We start from the raw sequence: 23,100 nt of genomic DNA on the forward strand, positions 1-23,100 counted from the left end.
GCATTGTAGGAATTTGAAGCTTCAGAGCCAAAGGAAGCAAGTTCAGGAAGCAAAGTTCAGGACAAAACAATTAAGGAGGTAGTTAAACAAGTAAATCAGCGAGTGATGCCGCTGGACCAGATACCAGACCAAGACCCCCCACCCCCCCAAGACCTGAGCTCAGTCCCAGGGCTCTAGGCAACACCCCAACACCCCACCCTGCCTTCCCTTTTTTTTCACCTCAACCCACCCCCCGTCCAACCAGTCCCAAAAATCCTTTTCCTTGAATGAGAGACGTAACATGAATGAGCAAAGATTGTTTGGGAGTGGCTGGAGAAAGGCATGATTTGAGTCGATCTGAGTTTCGCGCGAAGAATGGGAGACTCACTCGTATATGAATGAGGAATGAATGTATATTGGGATGTTAATTGACGTGTGTGTCTGGCCAATGTGTTTGTCTGTGTGTCATGTGCAAAGCAGAGGGTTTCGGTGTGAAACTTTGTAAGCGATCTGCTCGACTTGGGGGAAATTCAGGCCGGGAATGTCCATTTTAACGTCTATCCGAGAGAACAGGCGAGGTCCTGAACTGAGTCCGGATTTTCATCTGTTTGGGAGTTGTTTGGGAAGCGAATTGATATAAATCGGGTCAGGAAAGCACCCGGAGTGCCCTTGTCGATCTACTGTTGATATGAAGCGGTTTCTTGGAGATGGTTGCAGAATTCGAATCAATATGTGTGTTTTACTTGAATTGAAGAGTTCATTCAATGGCAGATATTGTGTATTGTATGCGTGGGATGTATCGCTGAGGCAGCTCACCTTTGGAATTGGTGTCATATAGTGCATTTTGGATCAGAGAGGTCAAGCGTCGGAGATCCTGTTTTTTGCGATGTTTACGAGTTAGGGATGAGTTCTGACAGCTCAATGTTCTGACAACTCACTACATGTCAGGTCGCAGATTTGTTATGACAGCTTTTCGCACTTTGTTATGACAGCCGACTGCATGTCCCAACCTAAGGTAAACCCCGCCGCGAACGCGAATAGAGCGGCGTGCAGGGAGTGTTGGGATTCGTGTGGAGGCACGAGGGTGCGCGCCAAGACGGGGGGCGGCGTGGCGTCGTCGCGTTGAGATGGTTGTGCCAGGTCGATCGGCGATCTCTGAATTTAACTCGGATTTTTGTCATGTGTGTTGTGAAATTAAACGACTATCCGAGAATCCTGGCAATGTTCGTTTAACAGTGTGGTACAAACCTGTGTTTCCGCCGTGCGGCTCCGTGGAAGTTTGGGTAGAGGGATATTGGGTGTTCAGACAGGAGCCGAGCGAGCCGCGAGTCACGGGTGTGCTGTATGAGATTTGCTCAGAGTGCTGGCGATAACTCGCCCACTCTCAGAGGAGGATGTGTGCCCAAATGCATTGTGGGTCATTTCGACTTTGCTGGATGTCGGACGTTCATGTCAGACGAGCCATGTCGGAATAGTGGCCGGCTGCGACATATATGCCAGGCAATGTCACAGGACGAATACGTTACTTATAAGATGGATTTTTATTTAAGATGGATTTATAAGATGGATAGATGGATGGATTTATTTAAGATGGCTAAAATAAACGATTTCAAGACAGAGTAATTAATTTCCGGAGCCAAGTTCCAACAGGAAGTCTTGTTCATACAGTAAGGTACAGTGCGGAGTGGCGGCTGGAAGATGCATCGATGCATTTGTGTTGACCAATTCGAAGTTTGACCTTTTAAAGTTTAGTTGACCTTTGTTCGAGATATGCAAGGGAAAGGTCAGAGGTAATTCACTAACCTTGGAAGAACGACAGGCGGAGTCAGTCTACAGGGTGTTGCTTTAACGACAGGATATAGAACCTAAATCTGGAGAGAATATCGGGACATATATTGTGGGTAAAACCAAAATCATGTACGTAATTAATGAACAGAGAATATCGAGTCCTGTTTGTCGTTGTAATTGTCGTTGATGTCCCGATTCAGGGGTCTCAAGAAATAAACAGACTTCCGGTGCCGACCGGAAGCGTCAGGTACAGTACGCTTGGAATTTAATTTAACCGGGTCGAGTACAGTAACGTGTTCGATCGAGCTGTGGGGATTTGAGATGGATTTGAGTCACGTTAAATGGAGGACAGTTGGGAGGATGAAGAGATGCAAGTAACGTGGATTAAATTGTGGTATCACGAGTTGGGTGCCAGAGATATTGTGGTTATTATAACTCACTGATTATAGGGGGCGCCGGGCGCACCGAGTACAGATCGGGTTGCATGATGGAGCACGCATGCATGGATTTTGGCTTTGCGAGGCTCCGGATAGAAATTGGCATTTCGATGCTGTGGATTATATTGTGCCTGCCCGGAAAGGTGATGTCCGGTGCTGGGGCTGGCGACATGCCTCTGTTATTTGTCTGTCTGTCGGTCTGATTGTAAGTCTTTGGTACTGGGAGGGCTAATTGAGTGCTTAGGCGTCATTGTTCCATGGAGGCAGGTCCGGGGGTTTTGGTCCAGCCTGCAAGGAGTCCAGGGGCTTGTTTTAGGGCTGGGTCGCCAAAAATGGGATGCTGTGCCCATCTGGATGTAAAATTATCCATCAAGGACGGGGAATAATGTGCAGTGTGATTGGGTAAGAGGTAAAGGCCATAAAACACCAACCCCATGAGGAACGAAATAAATGGAGAGATGTTGGGATCACATGATGGTTGGGATTGAAGAACAACCTACTGGGATTTCAAACCTGTGTTTGGGTCTGGGGCAACTGGGTGATGGGCAACAGTGTATGAGTGAGTAATTATGATCTGTTTAAGTGTAAGAGGCGGTGGAGAAGAAAGGGGTGATGAAAAGTTATTTGTTTTAGTGTGAAGTAGGTTGGTTGCTTATTTGTCACAGTAAGATGAGAGTTGCGTTTTTAAGCTTGGTCTTCGAATGAATTGTTGCTTGGAATGAGTTGATTGGAGGTAATAAGGATTTGTGTCGATTTCTTGATTGGAGTTGATCTGGAAACAAAGACAGATGGGATTAATGTGTATATCAGGAACATTTTGGAAAAGAAATATGGATATATGACATTACTAAAATATAACCAAGCAATTGAGAGTTCTTGGGTTAATGGGATATAAATAAATGCATCTACAAGTTGATGGTTTATAAAAATTTAGTTCTGGATGATACTTAAACGATGAACAGTGTTGGCAATATACAAAGAATGTGACTTGTTTTTTGGGGGGAAAACATGTGGTTTAAAATTGGTTGGCTAAGTTTTAAAGATGGAGATGTTTCGCAGAACTCCTATGATTATTTATATGAGTGGTGGACTATTCCATGGCGAAGCATTTTTCAGTTTATTGAAAGTTGGATTTTGTAAAATAATGGTTTAATATAACCACAGTAGAAAATAATATACAGATTTGGGACATTTTGTAAACTTTCGAGTAATGAGAAGATTCAAAAAAAAAAAAAAAAAAAAAAAAATTCATTTTATTTATTTCATGGAAAATATTTGGGTTGCAAGTGGAGAAGCATGGTATGGTATAAAAATAAAGAGGGAGTATCCAGGAAAAGGATGTTCAAGTGAACTTTGTGCTGTGAAAAGAATGTCGAGTTAATGGAAGTGTTTTGTTCGATTAAATTTGTTCAATTTGTGTTCAAATGACCATCGATGTTGGGGGCAAAGTTATGGGTGGATTTGGTGAGTGGTTGTGGGCAAACGAAGATTAATTTAGATTTATCATAGTTAAGTTCGAGGAAGTTGATTTGAAGCCAGAATTTCATTTGGATGCCAGAAAGGAGAAAGGAGATGCTGAAAGCCAGAAAGGAGATGCTGTTGTCTACTCTGAATGACAGGTGGCGGTATCCAGGGCGCTGAGGAGTTTGTTCACGTTGTAAAGTTTGTTTATTTAGTTTGTTTATTGTAGAGAAGAGTGCTTTTGGGATTCCGGAGCCAGAGTGGATAATTTGAGAGTAGTAGGTGGTCCATGTGAAGCTTGGGAGTGAACTGATTTGGGTTTAATAGGCACAAGCTGGTCTAAACAGGGTGAGGAGGATGGTGTGATTGATGATGTCAAAGGAGGCGTTGAGGTGAGGAGAATGAAAATGTTGAGGTTGCCGGCATCGGAGGAGAGAAAAGGTCGCTGGTGATTTTGAGGAGAGCAGTTTCAGTACTGTGGCTGGAGCAGAATCCGGATTGGGATGTTTCATACAGGTTATTGGCAGAGTGGTGATGTTTGAGTTGAGTGGCCACAGCACGTTCCAAAACTTTTGACAGAAAGGGTAGGTTGGAGATGGGTCTGAAGTTATTTAGGGTGTCAGGGTTTAGTCCAGGGTTTTTCCAAAATGGGGGTGAAGTTTCACGAGTTTTTGGGGAAATCGGTATGTGAAGCTGGATTAAGTTGGAACTGCTTGATGAGCCATGGAGATGGATTGGGTTTCGTTGTTGGTTGTCTGGGAGTTCGGTTGTTGCATTGCCAAAGGTTTCTGTGTGGTGGACACACTCGTTGGCTGTTGTCTTGTGTGACGTGGATGGAGATGTATGTGGCTGCGTGTGGCTGCCTGGAGTCGGGAAAACGGCTACAGTGGTTGATATTGGCTGTGGATCGTCCGGGGTGCTTCGATTTGCATAGGGGGTGAAGATTGGGATATTACATTATTTTAAGTAAGTATTGGTATGAGTAATTACATAAGTAATTATGAGTTATTATGAGTAATTAGTGGTATGAGTATTAGTTATGAGTAAGTGATTATTTTAGTAAACTTACATGTTTCGCTGTGTTGTGGATCTGGGGACAAGCTAGTTTGATGGGTACCCTGGGGTCTTCGGCGTGTCTATGTGTTTGGCTGTCTGTCACACCGGACTCTTGAATGGGTTTTCATGAGACGAATTTCAGACATAACAGTGAGAATCTATTTTGAGCGAATCACAGTGGGTGAGGAAAACATTGTGTGTGACCAGACACCAGAACTGACCAGAATTGAAATTGGAAGTAGACCAGGTTATTTCTATTATTTGTTTATTCGTGAAAATAAATAAATAATAGGGGGAGGTTAATGGAGGTTAATGGTGGTTTGTTTGTGTTAATGGAGGTTAATGGTGGTTTGTTTGTGTTAATTCTAGTTGAAACTCTCGCTGAAGTAATTTTCGTTTATTTTTATTTTTTGATTCGATTTGAGAGTTGAGATGATTGATTTTTTATTAATTTTATAATTTTATTTTTATTGATGTTGGAAACAGGTAATGGGATGCTGAGAGAAGGATTGAATTTAATTTGAATTGGACTGGATTAAATGGGATTGAATTTAAAAATTGAATATTGGATAAAATTGGATCCACTTGAAAAAAAGTGGATTAGGAAATTGGAGAAAAGGTGTTCTATGAAACTATGAATTGAATGAATTGAATCTATGAATTGGAGACCTGTAGACCAGGCGCTCCCAGGAGACTTGTGGACCAGGTGTTCCACCAGAGGAAAAAGACCAGGTGTTCGTGGAGCACTTCACCCGCAAGAACGCCTTGGAACCAAGGTGGAAGGGACCAGTCCAGGTGTTGCTGACTACACCAACGGCAGTCTTTCGCGAGGGCAAGACCTCGTGGATCCACGCCACGCACTGTAAGTTGGCCATACAAGCACCAGACACTACACCACAGCAACCACAGTAAGGATGGGCCTAATCATAGGTACAATACTATTGATAGCGACAGCAGCTAGGGGAAACTCCGATTCCAATAGATGCGAAAACGAAACCCGACACCTCACCGTAACAGGGGGACAAAGAGTATCACCACCATGTTTCGAACAGAAAGCCCTGCACACAAATTGGGTGAACATAAATTGGCTAGCACTGTCGGCAGGGCCTGGACGCGTTGGCATGATACTACAAAAGCAACGAGAGTTCCGGGAAGACGGGCAAGCTAGCATTAAGACCTTGGCCCAACCAGGATACCAATGGGGAACCCCTGATTTTAAGCTACAAACACGCACACGCCTAGGGAAAGACATGACCATGCAGGTCCGGTGCAGCGTCTGGACCCCTGGCGCGGCCGGTGGCGAAAAGAACTACATACCATGCATCGAATACATACTCACGCCGCAACCCCAGGATAAGGCCCCAAAGAAGGGTGAAAACACATATTGGAAAGTGGCCAGGGAAGTGGCAACAATTCAAAATAGGACACACTGCTGGTCGTGCATGCGCTTTCCCCAAGCAGGCACCACAGGAATACACATGATAGTGCTACCTCTGTCCCTCAATGACCTCTGCTCACAACCTATCGATTCCCCATGTTTAGTCACCACGCTGGAAAGAGAAGGGGTTGACAACGGCAAGAGTTGCAATCGACAATTTAATTATCGCCCGTCAATGATTGCCCATGTGGCCGAGAGGCCTGCCCCCGTCTGGGTCAAACCACAGAAAGGGAGGGTCTGCCTCCAGGGTTCCGGCCACTTGCGTATGGGAGAATCAGAATGCGCCTACACTCTCCCCGGGAAGCTGGGACAAGGGAGCTCGGGGATTACATTACGAATAGTACTGCAAGATAAACGCAACCACAACATAACGGCTATAACATTCTCTAGGGGGGTTAGTAGGATTAATGGGGTGGTAAAGGGACTCCAGTGCTTATCCACCCACCTGGTCCCACCCCATGGGACAATGTTTATATGCGGCGACAAGGCTTACCCCTATTTACCAAATAATTGGGGGGGCACATGTTATCTGGGTTCAGTCCTTCCTGACGTTGAGATACTGGATGAGCTAGACCCAAAGTCCTTGGACAGGCGTTATAAGAGGTCAGTCATGAACGAAGATGGAACCACTAAACTACACGGGAGCCTAGGGGAAAAGGTGTTTGGTTTCTTCTTCCCAGGAGCGGGCACAGTCATGGATAGTTTCCGGATAGACAAATTGGCTTTGGCCCTAGAAAAGGTGGCAAACGACACCGCTACGGCTCATGACATACTATTGGATCGATCGGATCGCGCGCGAAAATTCTTATACATTTAGCTGGCTCACTGGCTGGTTCCAGGGATGGACGGGCACCATAGTGAAGTGGTTATTGACCGCACTGGCTGTGATAATCGGGGTAGTAATTTGGGGGGCACTAATGAAATCTCTAGTCCTCCTCTGTATGAGAAAGTATTTTACAGGATGGAAAGTGAAGAAGCCGCCGACAACAACTATGGCTCTGACCACAGAGGCCGTCGACCTGAACGGGTCCTTCAACAAGGCAGTTGCGACCGGCGCTCCAGAAAATTGCATTGAATTTTGTGGCAACTGTGATACTTGTGTGGATCCCATGTGGGAACTGGCTGCTGCCTGTAACGGTGTATGTAATGACTGTGATACTTGTGCGGATCCCATGTGGGAACTGGCTGCTGCCTGTAACGGTGTATGTGATGACTGTGATACTTGTGCTATAAACCCCTTGCGTGTACTGGCTAACGCTGCTTATGTATTACAAGCTGACAGCTGCACGCCCCCTTTCAACCCAACTATGGATCTGATTGCGACGCTGGGTCTGGCGGTCGAGGGACCCGACGTGGATATCCTAGACCCGCAAGCCGACCAGGCGCCCAAGGGAGACTTTGACATAAAGGAAGTCCCTCTCTTTTCTCCAAATGTTTTAAGTTCAAATGCTTCAAGTGAATCGGATTTTTACGCTCTGTACCCTGACCAGGAAATTGAGACACAAGATACTGACAATACTATGTATTCCCCAGAACAGCAGCACGTGAGGGACCTCATGGGCATGATCGTTGATTAACTTCGAAGATCTGCAAGGACTGGGTCTGCAAAGGGTGGGGGGAGCAAGTTCCGCAGGGGAGGTGATGGGCCCTCTGGCGGAGCAGAACCTCATCTGGACCAGACACCTTCGTTGTGGATCCGAAACGTTAATGGACTTTCATGTTCTGAGCCCTCAGGCTCCGAGCACGCACCACACGACACGTTCGCCAAATGCACGGGCGAGGCGCTTTGGGCGCACGATATGCCCTTGGGAGATACCCGCATTACAATTATTTTTTCAATACCCGCATTACACAATTATTTTTCAATAAAGCCCGATGTGGCACGTTGTCTCTTAAGATACTTTGTCTCGACGAGACAAGAGGAAGGAATGTCAAGTAGTAGATTTGTTATTGCCTAAAGTTCAGTTATAGACGTTGGTTGCTAATGTGTTATGATTTAAATCTGGTTTAAAAATGCTATTTTCATGAAGTTAATAAAGGGTTTTTGCTTCGTTTTAGTTTTGGATGAGGAGAGGCTCGCTGAGGTCATGCTGAACAAATTGTATACGTGTGCTTTTTCAAGGCTAGATAACATAAACCTGTTGTTTTTACCATATGTATTTTGTTTTAATCTCAGCAACGCATGACTCTGTATAAACATGCTTTGGATTACTCATGTACACAAACCCATAAAATATATGGGTTTGTTTGGCTAAGCATACACTCTCCTCTTTGTGAGTTACATTTCTGTTTTCTCGGAGCCCAGAGAAACATTTGGTCCAAATGATAAGGAAGGGCTGACTCCCCCGAATGATAACGGTGGGAGGGACTCTCGCCAGTCGCTTCGTTCTCTCGGAGATTTTCTGATAATCGTATTCGTATATAAGTGAATGAGAATCAATGCGTTTTCAGGAAGGCTTGACGTGGCATGAGACTGGCTCTTGCTATAGATGTCTTGGCCTCCTCCGGATCTGTATAAGTTGGTTTTTAATAAAGCTGCGCCATTCCAGGCTATTGTGGACTTCTTTTGCAAACGAAGAGCTGATTCTTCACATATATATATATATATATATATATATATATATATATATACAACTGTGAGAAATAGTAGAAACTCCACAGTACGAGCAGGGCGTCTCATTTGCATTGAATAAATAATCGGGAGATTGAATAAGACGCGGACGTAGCTTCAGGGCTTCGATCTTTAATTCGACAAGCTTTCGACCAACAAAGGTCTTCTTCTGAGTCTACAAAAACAGCAGGCATGTATATCAGTCAAGTGTGTATGGTGATGTGTGTGAGATGTGTGATGTGAGTAAAAAATTGCATACAGAAGGGAGAGCCACGCCAAAGTTCACTCACCGGCCCCAAGTTCAACGGAAGTGAAGCGCAGCTTACAGTTACGGTTTGCGTTACATTTCCGGTGCACGTGTATATACAAATATAGGGATACATACATACATAAACATACAAGCATATATTCATATGCCATTTATATTCATATAATATATTTATATATTTATATAAATGACATACAAAGGTAGAATGAATGAATGGGTGAATGAATGAATGAATGAATGAATGAATGAATGAATGAATGAATGAATGGGTTACGGTTAACAATTTGATTGGGTTGATGTAGGAACATGCTTTAATCATCAAAATTTATGCCATGAGGGATTTTTGTCCGAAGTTTATGTATCCAAAAGGACTCACGTTTCAGAATCGTGGTGTGTGATCGATTTGTGATTGATTCAATGGCAGAGATCTGAATGTCATTTATAGAGTGATCCGGTTGATTGAAGTGTATCGTGTAAGGTAGAGATTTGCCCTGACTGGTGTGGAAGTTATTGATTTCTGACCGGGTGTTATTAAATCGTGTGTAGAGTGTATTCTCAGTTTTTCCAACATATTGTTTGTTGCACTTTTGGCAAGTGATTAGGTATATGACCCATGTAGATTTGCAGTTCATATAGGAGGTGATGGGGAATTTTTTTGTCCAGTGCTAGAACTACAAAATTTGTTTCCTTCTAGTAAATGCTTGTGAATAATACATTTTTTTGCTGTGCATTTATAGAAGCCAGGGATCCTAGTTTCTTTGTTGTGGGGCTGTGGGTGCTTTGCTTTTACCAAGAGGTCCCTGAGTGTCCGACCACGTCGAAATGATGTCAGTGGAGGTTGAGGAAATGTGGTGCCGAGTGTTTCTGATTGATGGAGGAGAGGAAGGGCCTTATTCAGAATACTTGGCAATTGGGATGAGGTAGCAGAGTAGGTGGTTACCAGTGGGACACGGTTAGTTGCAGGTTTGGGTTTGTAAGTCAGAAGGTCTGCTCTCGGTATGCGTTTTGCTCGGGTTATTGCTTCTTTCACAGAGTGAGGGTCATAGTTTCTTGCAATGAAGTGTGTTTCTAATTGGCAGAGAGAAGTTTCTTCTGCCATTTTTGTTGAGCAAATGCGTCTTACTCTGAGTGCTTGACTGTATGGTATGCTTGCAATTGTATGTTTAGGATGAGATGAAGAAGGGAGAAGGTAAGAGTGAGTGTCTGTTGGTTTGGTGTATAGTTCTGTTTCGAGTCTGTTATTTTGAAGCGTGAGTGATGTGTCTAGAAAGTGAACTTCGGACTGTGAGCTGTCGAATGTGAACTTGATGGTCGGATGAATCAAATTTAATTCATTTTGGAATTGGGTGAGACTACGGGGGGATTTTGACCAGATGAACTGGATGTCATCAATATAACGTACCCAGGATTTTTCCAAGATTCCATGATGAGGTTGTGCATTGATCTTGGCCTCTATCATTCCCATGAAGATGTTAGCGTACGATGGTGCAACAGGGGTACCCATAGCGGTACCTTGAGTTTGAATGTAATGTTGTCCGTTGAATTGGAAATTATTCAGTTTGAGTGTCAGTTCTAATAGGCGCATAAGGTCTTGAGTAGGTGGTATTGGGACTTGTCGTGTATCGAGGGCTTTGCGGCATGCAGACAGGCCTTCTGAATGTGGAATATTAGTGTAGAGGGATGTAACATCTGCTGTGACCAAAATGGTTTGGGAGTTGAAAGGTGAGTATATTCTATTCAATCCTTGGATGTGGGTCAGAAAACTGGTTGTGTCCTTGAGGTATGAGGAGAGCTTCAACACGAGAGGACGTAAATGACAGTCAACAAATTTTGATATTAGAACAGTTGGACATGTGCAGCCAGATATGATTGGTCTACCTGGATTGTTTACCTTGTGTACTTTAGGGAGAAAATAAAGGTTAGGGCAATGAGGATCTTTCGGAACCAAGCGAGATTTGATGGTTTTATCCACCTGAATAGAATCTACTACCTGTTTAACCTCTTCAAGATGTAGAAGGGTAGGGTCGGATGGGAGCCCTTTGTAAGTATCACTATGTAGTTGACGATTACCTTCTGCAACGTAATCGGCAGTCGACATAATGACAATGGCAGTACCTTTATCTGCTGGCTTTATGACTATCTTTTCATTATTTTGGAGATTGTGAAGTGCTCGTCGCTCTGCCTTTGTAAGATTGTCCTTATGTCTGGAAGAATTATATTTTTGTGCCACCTTTTCAATTTCATTGCTCACTTGTTCCATATAGACATGTAGATATGGATTGTCAACACGTGGTGTCCAGGTGCTTTTTGGTTTAGGTAAAGTGAGTTGTGGTGTATTAGTATCGGTGTATGTGATTGTATGCGTGGTTGTTGGTGTTTGTTGTGGCGTTGATGGTGCTGGGTGTACTTTAGCAAAGTGTGCCTTTAATGTCATTCGCCTACAGAAATCTTTTAAATCTTCTTTCAATTGTAATTGGTCTATTTGTGGAGCGATTGGGCAAAATTTTAAACCCTTAGAGAGCAGGTTTATTTCCGCCTCACTGAGGGAATGATTGGAAAGATTGATGATCCCGAGTTTAGGTAGATCTACAAGTTTGGTTGCAGTAGAAGTTATATTGTTGTTGGTTTGACTATTTTCAACCTCAGCTGTGTTCATTTCCATGGAGGAACGGTTCTGAATGTAATGATGTCTGCGGTTTGTGTATTGTTTTTTACGATAATGTCGATTTTTGTGTTTATGCTGAAGTTGGTCAGAAGTGGTTTGAGAAGTGGTTGGAAGTGGTTGGAGTGGTTGGAGATGGAGTGGTTGAAGTGGTGGAGAGGTGGTTGGAAGTGGTTGTAGTGGTTGGTCAGAAGTGGTTGGAGAGAAGTGGTTGGGAGTGGTGGTTGGAGTTACCTGGTTATTGTTTGCAATGGGTGTATTCTCTTGAGATGGTTTTATATGCTTGCATAACATTTCATCACGTTTAAGTTTCCCTTCCTTAACTTTAACAATGTCGTGTTTAGCAGCCATTAGCTTATCATTGAATGAGCACATTATGTGGTGGTATTGTTCAGGATTCACATTCTTCCACATCTTCTCCTTCTTTTGGCTGATGTTCTCATTCAATTTGATTAATTTTATTTTTACTTGTGTTATTACAATCTCCAGTAGTTGTTGAGCAGTGTTCCATAGCAGTAGATTCCAACGCGCAGTGATGACGTCATCATTGGTTCGAGTTGCGAAGCAAGATCGTTTTTTAATGAGGAGACCTTTAGGTACGATCCCTCGTTGTTTATATTCGTTTAGGTAAGTGAAGTGTAGTTCATGTCTTTGTCTTTTTTGCATCAATCGTTGAAGTTCATTGATCGTGGTGGTCAGGTATACATCGTTGTTGTTGTTGTTGTTGTTAGCGCGGTCGCCATTTCGTGACATGTCTGCTGTGATGGTAATGTATAAATCCTGAAGCCGTCCAACCCTACACGGATCCCAACAGGGCTTGGAGTTCTGTTGGAATTCTGAGTTTCTACAGTAATATATATATATAACTGTGAGAAATAGTAGAAACTCCACAGTACGAGCAGGGCGTCTCATTTGCATTGAATAAATAATCGGGAGATTGAATAAGACGCGGACGTAGCTTCAGGGCTTCGATCTTTAATTCGACAAGCTTTCGACCAACAAAGGTCTTCTTCTGAGTCTACAAAAACAGCAGGCATGTATATCAGTCAAGTGTGTATGGTGATGTGTGTGAGATGTGTGATGTGAGTAAAAAATTGCATACAGAAGGGAGAGCCACGCCAAAGTTCACTCACCGGCCCCAAGTTCAACGGAAGTGAAGCGCAGCTTACAGTTACGGTTTGCGTTACATTTCCGGTGCACGTGTATATACAAATATAGGGATACATACATACATAAACATACAAGCATATATTCATATGCCATTTATATTCATATAATATATTTATATATCTATCTATAATTCCAGTAATCTCTGTCTGTACGTTTGTACGTTTGTACGTTTGTCTGTGACCGCTGTTTCTCGACAACCACGGGTCCGATATACTTTTAACTTGCCAGGTATATTGCTGGGGACCCGAGGATGTGCCTTTTCAAGGTTTCATATTAATCGGACAATTACTTACCGAGCTATGTCCAAAAAACGATTCAACCAATCAGAGAGCAGCGAACGATCGCGTGTGCCGAACGTGGCGGACACACTCTGCCTCGGATGGCACATTTGAGAGCGTATTCATTTATTTCACGTTTGCAAACTATGTTGGCGCTATGTTGGCGTTAAACGATGTTTTAAAACTAATAAAAACGAATTTGCGATTCATTCGCTTTCCTGCGCGTTTGTGTACGCGATGGCGATTTCTTTACCAAACTCCGGAAGCCGTTCGCTTTGGACCGAACCATTTCATGTAAATAGAGGGGGGGGATTGTCACCACTCGCAAGCCGTTCGCTTTGGACCGAACCATTTCATGTAAATAGAGGGGGGGGATTGTCACCACTCGCAAGCCGTTCGCTTTGGACCAAACCATTTCATGTAAATAGAGGGGGGGGGGGGGGGATGCACGCGATGGCGATTGCTTTACCAAACTCCGGAAGCCGTTCGCTTTGGACCAAACCATTTCATGTAAATAGAGGGGGGGGATATAATTTTAGATATAGATATAGTACGGGCAATGCCCTAGTTTATATAAATGACATACAAAGGTAGAATGAATGAATGGGTGAATGAATGAATGAATGAATGAATGAATGAATGAATGAATGGGTTACGGTTAACAATTTGATTGGGTTGATGTAGGAACATGCTTTAATCATCAAAATTTATGCCATGAGGGATTTTTGTCCGAAGTTTATGTATCCAAAAGGACTCACGTTTCAGAATCGTGGTGTGTGATCGATTTGTGATTGATTCAATGGCAGAGATCTGAATGTCATTTATAGAGTGATCCGGTTGATTGAAGTGTATCGTGTAAGGTAGAGATTTGCCCTGACTGGTGTGGAAGTTATTGATTTCTGACCGGGTGTTATTAAATCGTGTGTAGAGTGTATTCTCAGTTTTTCCAACATATTGTTTGTTGCACTTTTGGCAAGTGATTAGGTATATGACCCATGTAGATTTGCAGTTCATATAGGAGGTGATGGGGAATTTTTGTCCAGTGCTAGAACTACAAAATTTGTTTTCTTCTAGTAAATGCTTGTGAATAATACATTTTTTTGCTGTGCATTTATAGAAGCCAGGGATCCTAGTTTCTTTGTTGTGGGGCTGTGGGTGCTTTGCTTTTACCAAGAGGTCCCTGAGTGTCCGACCGACACTTCAGGATTTCTACATTACCATCACAGCAGACATGTCACGAAATGGCGACCGCGCTAACAACAACAACAACAACAACACGATGTATACCTGACCACCACGATCAATGAACTTCAACGATTGATGCAAAAAAGACAAAGACATGAACTACACTTCACTTACCTAAACGAATATAAACAACGAGGGATCGTACCTAAAGGTCTCCTCATTAAAAAACGATCTGGCTTCGCAACTCGAACCAATGATGACGTCATCACTGCGCGTTGGAATCTACTGCTATGGAACACTGCTCAACAACTACTGGAGATTGTAATAACACAAGTAAAAATAAAATTAATCAAATTGAATGAGAACATCAGCCAAAAGAAGGAGAAGATGTGGAAGAATGTGAATCCTGGCCAATACCACCACATAATGTGCTCATTCAATGATAAGCTAATGGCTGCTAAACACGACATTGTTAAAGTTAAGGAAGGGAAACTTAAACGTGATGAAATGTTATGCAAGCATATAAAACCATCTCAAGAGAATACACCCATTGCAAACAATAACCAGGTAACTCCAACCACCACTCCCAACCACTTCTCTCCAACCACTTCTGACCAACCACTACAACCACTTCCAACCACCTCTCCACCACTTCAACCACTCCATCTCCAACCACTCCAACCACTTCCAACCACTTCTCAAACCACTTCTGACCAACTTCAGCATAAACACAAAAATCGACATTATCGTAAAAAACAATACACAAACCGCAGACATCATTACATTCAGAACCGTTCCTCCATGGAAATGAACACAGCTGAGGTTGAAAATAGTCAAACCAACAACAATATAACTTCTACTGCAACCAAACTTGTAGATCTACCTAAACTCGGGATCATCAATCTTTCCAATCATTCCCTCAGTGAGGCGGAAATAAACCTGCTCTCTAAGGGTTTAAAATTTTGCCCAATCGCTCCACAAATAGACCAATTACAATTGAAAGAAGATTTAAAAGATTTCTGTAGGCGAATGACATTAAAGGCACACTTTGCTAAAGTACACCCAGCACCATCAACGCCACAACAAACACCAACAACCACGCATACAATCACATACACCGATACTAATACACCACAACTCACTTTACCTAAACCAAAAAGCACCTGGACACCACGTGTTGACAATCCATATCTACATGTCTATATGGAACAAGTGAGCAATGAAATTGAAAAGGTGGCACAAAAATATAATTCTTCCAGACATAAGGACAATCTTACAAAGGCAGAGCGACGAGCACTTCACAATCTCCAAAATAATGAAAAGATAGTCATAAAGCCAGCAGATAAAGGTACTGCCATTGTCATTATGTCGACTGCCGATTACGTTGCAGAAGGTAATCGTCAACTATACACAAAGAATTAAGTTAAGCACCCCCCCCGTTTTTTTACAACCTCGCGCATTACAAGTTTGTTGTCGTCAAAACAGTGTAATATACCCATGATATTGCTATATTTTCTGGAGAAGTGATATTATGGTCACATAAAAACATAACAATCATGCCGTTTTCAATATTTTATTCTGAATAATTTAAGGTGAAATTTTTTGGGAATTTTAGGCATATTTTCACCTCAATTTAAGTATGGAGCTATAGGTCCATCACGGACAGTGTGGATGACGTTTATGTTTTCTAACGTACAGTCATTGTTCTGAGAAGACCTCTAGCGATCTTTGCGTCAATAACGTGTGTAGGACCCACGTGATCGGATCACTGACTCAACCCTACGTCTCATAGACCCTGTAAGCCGTCGTATGCGTTGCTGTGGCAGGTTGTTCCATTCCCGATGTAATGCACATTCCAATTCATCCAGATTGGCTATTGGAGGGACCATCTTCGCAATTTGTCGTCCCAACATGTCCCAAACGTGCTCGAGGGGGTTCAACCTGCCACAGCAACGCATACGACGGCTTACAGGGTCTATGAGACGTAGGGTTGAGTCAGTGATCCGATCACGTGGGTCCTACACACGTTATTGACGCAAAGATCGCTAGAGGTCTTCTCAGAACAATGACTGTACGTTAGAAAACATAAACGTCATCCACACTGTCCGTGATGGACCTATAGCTCCATACTTAAATTGAGGTGAAAATATGCCTAAAATTCCCAAAAAATTTCACCTTAAATTATTCAGAATAAAATATTGAAAACGGCATGATTGTTATGTTTTTATGTGACCATAATATCACTTCTCCAGAAAATATAGCAATATCATGGGTATATTACACTGTTTTGACGACAACAAACTTGTAATGTGCGAGGTTGTAAAAAAACGGGGGGGGTGCTTAACTTAATTCTTTGTGTATACATAGTGATACTTACAAAGGGCTCCCATCCGACCCTACCCTTCTACATCTTGAAGAGGTTAAACAGGTAGTAGATTCTATTCAGGTGGATAAAACCATCAAATCTCGCTTGGTTCCGAAAGATCCTCATTGCCCTAACCTTTATTTTCTCCCTAAAGTACACAAGGTAAACAATCCAGGTAGACCAATCATATCTGGCTGCACATGTCCAACTGTTCTAATATCAAAATTTGTTGACTGTCATTTACGTCCTCTCGTGTTGAAGCTCTCCTCATACCTCAAGGACACAACCAGTTTTCTGACCCACATCCAAGGATTGAACAGAATATACTCACCTTTCAACTCCCAAACCATTTTGGTCACAGCAGATGTTACATCCCTCTACACTAATATTCCACATTCAGAAGGCCTGTCTGCATGCCGCAAAGCCCTCGATACACGACAAGTCCCAATACCACCTACTCAAGACCTTATGCGCCTATTAGAACTGACACTCAAACTGAATAATTTCCAATTCAACGGACAACATTACATTCAAACTCAAGGTACCGCTATGGGTACCCCTGTTGCACCATCGTACGCTAACATCTTCATGGGAATGATAGAGGCCAAGATCAATGCACAACCTCATCATGGAATCTTGGAAAAATCCTGGGTACGTTATATTGATGACATCCAGTTCATCTGGTCAAAATCCCCCCGTAGTCTCACCCAATTCCAAAATGAATTAAATTTGATTCATCCGACCATCAAGTTCACATTCGACAGCTCACAGTCCGAAGTTCACTTTCTAGACACATCACTCACGCTTCAAAATAACAGACTCGAAACAGAACTATACACCAAACCAACAGACACTCACTCTTACCTTCTCCCTTCTTCATCTCATCCTAAACATACAATTGCAAGCATACCATACAGTCAAGCACTCAGAGTAAGACGCATTTGCTCAACAAAAATGGCAGAAGAAACTTCTCTCTGCCAATTAGAAACACACTTCATTGCAAGAAACTATGACCCTCACTCTGTGAAAGAAGCAATAACCCGAGCAAAACGCATACCGAGAGCAGACCTTCTGACTTACAAACCCAAACCTGCAACTAACCGTGTCCCACTGGTAACCACCTACTCTGCTACCTCATCCCAATTGCCAAGTATTCTGAATAAGGCCCTTCCTCTCCTCCATCAATCAGAAACACTCGGCACCACATTTCCTCAACCTCCACTGACATCATTTCGACGTGGTCGGACACTCAGGGACCTCTTGGTAAAAGCAAAGCACCCACAGCCCCACAACAAAGAAACTAGGATCCCTGGCTTCTATAAATGCACAGCAAAAAAATGTATTATTCACAAGCATTTACTAGAAGGAAACAAATTTTGTAGTTCTAGCACTGGACAAAAAAATTCCCCATCACCTCCTATATGAACTGCAAATCTACATGGGTCATATACCTAATCACTTGCCAAAAGTGCAACAAACAATATGTTGGAAAAACTGAGAATACACTCTACACACGATTTAATAACACCCGGTCAGAAATCAATAACTTCCACACCAGTCAGGGCAAATCTCTACCTTACACGATACACTTCAATCAACCGGATCACTCTATAAATGACATTCAGATCTCTGCCATTGAATCAATCACAAATCGATCACACACCACGATTCTGAAACGTGAGTCCTTTTGGATACATAAACTTCGGACAAAAATCCCTCATGGCATAAATTTTGATGATTAAAGCATGTTCCTACATCAACCCAATCAAATTGTTAACCGTAACCCATTCATTCATTCATTCATTCATTCATTCATTCATTCACCCATTCATTCATTCTACCTTTGTATGTCATTTATATAAATATATAAATATATTATATGAATATAAATGGCATATGAATATATGCTTGTATGTTTATGTATGTATGTATCCCTATATTTGTATATACACGTGCACCGAAAATGTAACGCAAACCGTAACTGTAAGCTGCGCTTCACTTCCGTTGAACTTGGGGCCGGTGAGTGAACTTTGGCGTGGCTCTCCCTTCTGTATGCAATTTTTTACTCACATCACACATCTCACACACATCACCATACACACTTGACTGATATACATGCCTGCTGTTTTTGTAGACTCAGAAGAAGACCTTTGTTGGTCGAAAGCTTGTCGAATTAAAGATCGAAGCCCTGAAGCTACGTCCGCGTCTTATTCAATCTCCCGATTATATATATATATATATATATATATATATATATATATATATATATATATATATATATATATATATATATATATATATATATATATATATATATATATATATATATATATATATATATATATATTGTTGCGGATCTCCCGCCGGCCTTCTCCCCTTACCAAGGGGGGATTAGTCCACTTGTCTTTGACTGACCAGCGTGACCCGGGACTTATGACGTCCCTTCCAGACAGCGCGGAACTGGGGTATTAGGACCAAATTAGCTATTACCTAAATACTCGCGCTGCCCTGAAGCGAGGAGATAAGCCCCTGCACGAACCACGTGTGTTAATACGCCGAGCGGTTGCGTACATGCGATCCGCGCCGTTATCACTTACTAGACCCCGATTCAAGCGGTTCTTATTCGTACCACGCTTAGTCAATGGAGAAATCACAAAGGCGATCGAATTGGGAAGCAAAGGAATAACAGGTTTAATTATTATTATTTACAATGTACAATGGTTCAAGAGCAGAGACACAGAGAAAATCCTTAAAAACAGTCTTATACGTAATCCCAAGGACACAGGCCCGTCTCACACACACACTCACATGGGGATTGCAGATGGCAGGACGATGTTCACCAGCTCATCCAGGGATGGCTCTCGTGCAGTTCTCTCCGGTCCCCGGCACGTCCTTTGGAGTAGGTGAAGGCAGGAGCTCTCCGCGTGTCGTCTGGACGGAGCGAGTTATCACGGGGTGAATTGGTAGGGAGCGGACTTTGACGCGGCTGGCGGTTATTCACTTGCGGCTACGGCCGCGCTTACTCGCGTGGGTGAAAAGCGCTATTCACGTTCCCGGCGCGTCTGGCTGCGCCTGCGTACATGTACCGCCAACGCTTCTCCTTCTCCTGGGCGCGCACGTTATACTGCGAGGTTATAGTTCACAATGGCATTTCCACTGAACAAGTCCTTCTGATCCTCTTGCATCAAAGTCCTGCTGATAAGGCCTCTCGAGGGCGCAGCGCGTTATATAGGCACGCCCCGCGAACCTTCTCAAACTCACCAGACGCGCCTCACCACGCCCTCTCACGCCATGCCACTAGAGCCCTGATTGGCTGGTGGCCCTTACCGTCTCCTGCTGCCGCTCCCCGACCTCAACGCCGGCCCCACCCTTTTACGGCCTACCTCATGTTACTCGACTAGTGGGCAGCCAATGCTTAACAAACTGGATCGAGGCTAGGGTGGCTGGGAAATCGGTGGCAAGTAAAGCCTATTTTCCTGTCTTTACACAACGCAGGCACTAAGAGGGGAAATGGCCTATTCTTACACATACTAAGACATAACTATACTACAAATGGGCCTTTATGTTGTTCGTGTGACTAACTATGGGGGGAAACCCTTTAACCTTTAATGACTTCAATGTGCCAATCTCAAAACTGTAGCAATATATACAGGATGTATATACAGGATATATATACATATATATTGTCGTGAAATTGTGTCTAAGTCTGAACCCAGGTGTCATGCGACTTCTGTCCACTGTGCGGCAGTTATAAAGATCTCGGACATCCAGCGCAGTGATAATTCCTGTGACATTTATTGTATGTTACGTAGGTGCATAAATAGATGGTATGTACAACCACTTTGCTCAAGGCTTGCTTGTGCTCGATTGTAAACCATTACTGATTCAGATGAATGCTGAGTATTGATATGATATCCGCTTGATTCTCTTTACAGGTATTGCTTGGGATCGATTCAGATTAAACTCATGATCTGAGACAATGTTGTATCTCTGATTTTTACAACAATTAATCTGAATCCATCTCTTGTCTTGATCGAGATCGTCATGACTCATAAGTTGATACACGTACCGATCTTCGGAGGAGATCCTCAGGCGCCGAACGCGTCTGCCCAGCTCAAACACTGGCGACGTCTACTGACAAGCTACCTGGGAGCCAAAGTGGATCTCACGGACGAGATCAAGCTAGCTGTTCTTAACTCCCATGTGTCCCATTCCGTTTATGAGTACATTTCTCAGTGCGACACATTCGACACCGCCGAAGCGGGACTACGTCAAACCTACATTAAACCTCGGAACGTCGTCTACACTCGCTATCAGCTCGCTTCACGGCGACAGGACCCTTCGGAATCCATCGACCACTTCGTTCAGGAACTTCGCCGTTTAGCTAAAGACTGTACAGCTGAAGTTCGGACGCACGAACAGGTGTGTGATGATTTGATGCGTGATTCTTTTGTTTCAGGGATTTACTCACCCATAATACGACAAAGATTGCTGGAGACGTCAGATCTAACGCTGAAAAAGGCTCATGAGTTGGCACTCGTTTTACACGAGGAGCAGACACAATCGGAAGTGTATGATTGCCCGTACGTCACTGCGGGTTTAACCGGTGAGAAATGACCGGAGAGTGCTGCTATTGCGGAGCGAACGGATGCCGAATCTCCGCTGGAATCGGGCACAACAGACCCTTTTGAGGCTTCAGGCACGAGCATGACAGCCGCTGCTGCTATGGCCCCATCTGCCAGGAGTAACGCTAAGTGCTTTTTCCTCGGAAACCGGAATCATTTGAGGTCAGTTTGCCCGGCGCGAGAAGCGACGTGTCACTCGTGCTCACGGAGAGGCCATTTTGCAAAGGTATGCCGCTCGTCACGAGGCCGGCGAACTCGCTCGACACTGTCCATGATCCTCTCACCGCCCGAGGCACAATCGGCACCCCGCGCGGTCTTGACTGGGATCATCTCCCTGCGCGGGCCTCGCGCGGCTCGCGCGACCTTGACTGGGATCCTCTCGCCGCCCGAGACACAATCGGCACCCCGTGTGGCCTTGACCGGGATCATCTCCCCGCACGGGCCTCGCGCGGCTCGTGCGACCTTGACTGGGATCCTTTCATCGCCCGGGGCTCGATCGGCTCCACGCTCGATGCTGGCTGGCGTTGGGCCCATGCGCGTGGCTCGATCGCCACCTCTGGATGTCTCGACAACTACCGGGCTGTCTGGACTATCCAGTGCTGTTGTTCCAGTTATGATTGAGGGACAGATGGTGAACGCCTTGATCGACACGGGCTCAACTGATAGCTATGTTGACATGCTACTCGTCCAGAAGCATGGCTGGCCGATTCTCGGGACAACGCGCCGTATTTTCATGGCTTCCCAAGCCCTTTGGATGCGGACTAAAGGAGAATGTCGGCTGAAGCTAGTGATCAATGCCCAGGTGTTTCCGGATGTTCATTTAAAGGTCTTCCCGACATTATGTGCAGAAGTTTTGTTAGGTCATGATTTTCTCCGTCGTCATGGTCGGTAAGAAAAAATGAATTTGATGGTGACCATACTCTTTCTGTATGCGCTCTGGCCGGGATGGAAATAGAACCCCTGTCGCTGTTTCTCAATTTGACTCCTGACTGCAGCCCGGTCGCCGTTAAATCTGTGGCCTTCTTTTCAAGGACTCTCTCCTCCGCAGAGAAATGTCACTCGTCTGTCGAAAAATAAGCGTACACCATAGTTGAGTCTATTAGGTGTTGGAGGCCATATTTGCTTGGCAAACGTTTTGAGGTCATTACTCATCAGCAAAGTGTTGCTTTCATGTACGACACGCGCCATGCCCAGCGCATTAAGAACGAGAAAATCACTCGGTGGAGAATAGAATTAGCGGATTATTGCTACATCATCAAGTATCGCCCGGGGCGGGATAATCTCGCAGCGGACGCATTATCACGACCAGTGGTGTGTGCGAGTCTCACTCCTTTGAGGATCTGCGTGTTCTTCATGAAACGTTGTGCCATCCCGGTGTGACTCGATGAGCTCATTATGTACACAGTCTCAATTTGCTGGCCTCTGTTGAGGACATTCGTCAGCTATGTCGCACTTGTGCTGTTTGTGCTGAACTCAAACCTCGTTTCTACAAACCACAGAAGATGGGTACACTGATCCAGGCTAGTCGGCCGTGGGAGAGATTGGCTATGGACTTCAAAGGGCCCCTACCGGCTTCGTGTCTACCTGCTAGTCCTAGCCTACCGGCTTCGGGTAGCTCTCGCTACCTTCTCACGGTAGTTGACGAGTTCTCCAGATTCCCCTTTGCTTTCCCGTGCAGCGATATGTCCGCTGGGACGGTTATCCGGTGTCTGCAGATTTTGTTTTCCATGTTTGGGAATCTGGCCGATGTACACACCGATTGAGGTGCAGTGTTTCT

At 44.0% G+C, this 23,100-nt stretch overlaps 1 protein-coding gene across 2 annotated transcripts in view; it reads right to left on the reverse strand.

Annotated features, from left to right (window-relative positions):
- The window catches only part of LOC137423474 (uncharacterized), a 106,714-nt gene that overhangs the window by 44,293 nt on the left and 39,321 nt on the right, over nt 1-23,100 (reverse strand). The gene's annotated exons all lie outside the window — the stretch shown is intronic.

This window comes from Myxine glutinosa, chromosome 3, assembly GCF_964187855.1.
Source record: "Myxine glutinosa chromosome 3, kmMyxGlut1.1, whole genome shotgun sequence".
In the NCBI taxonomy this organism is placed as follows: Eukaryota; Metazoa; Chordata; class Myxini; order Myxiniformes; family Myxinidae; genus Myxine; species Myxine glutinosa.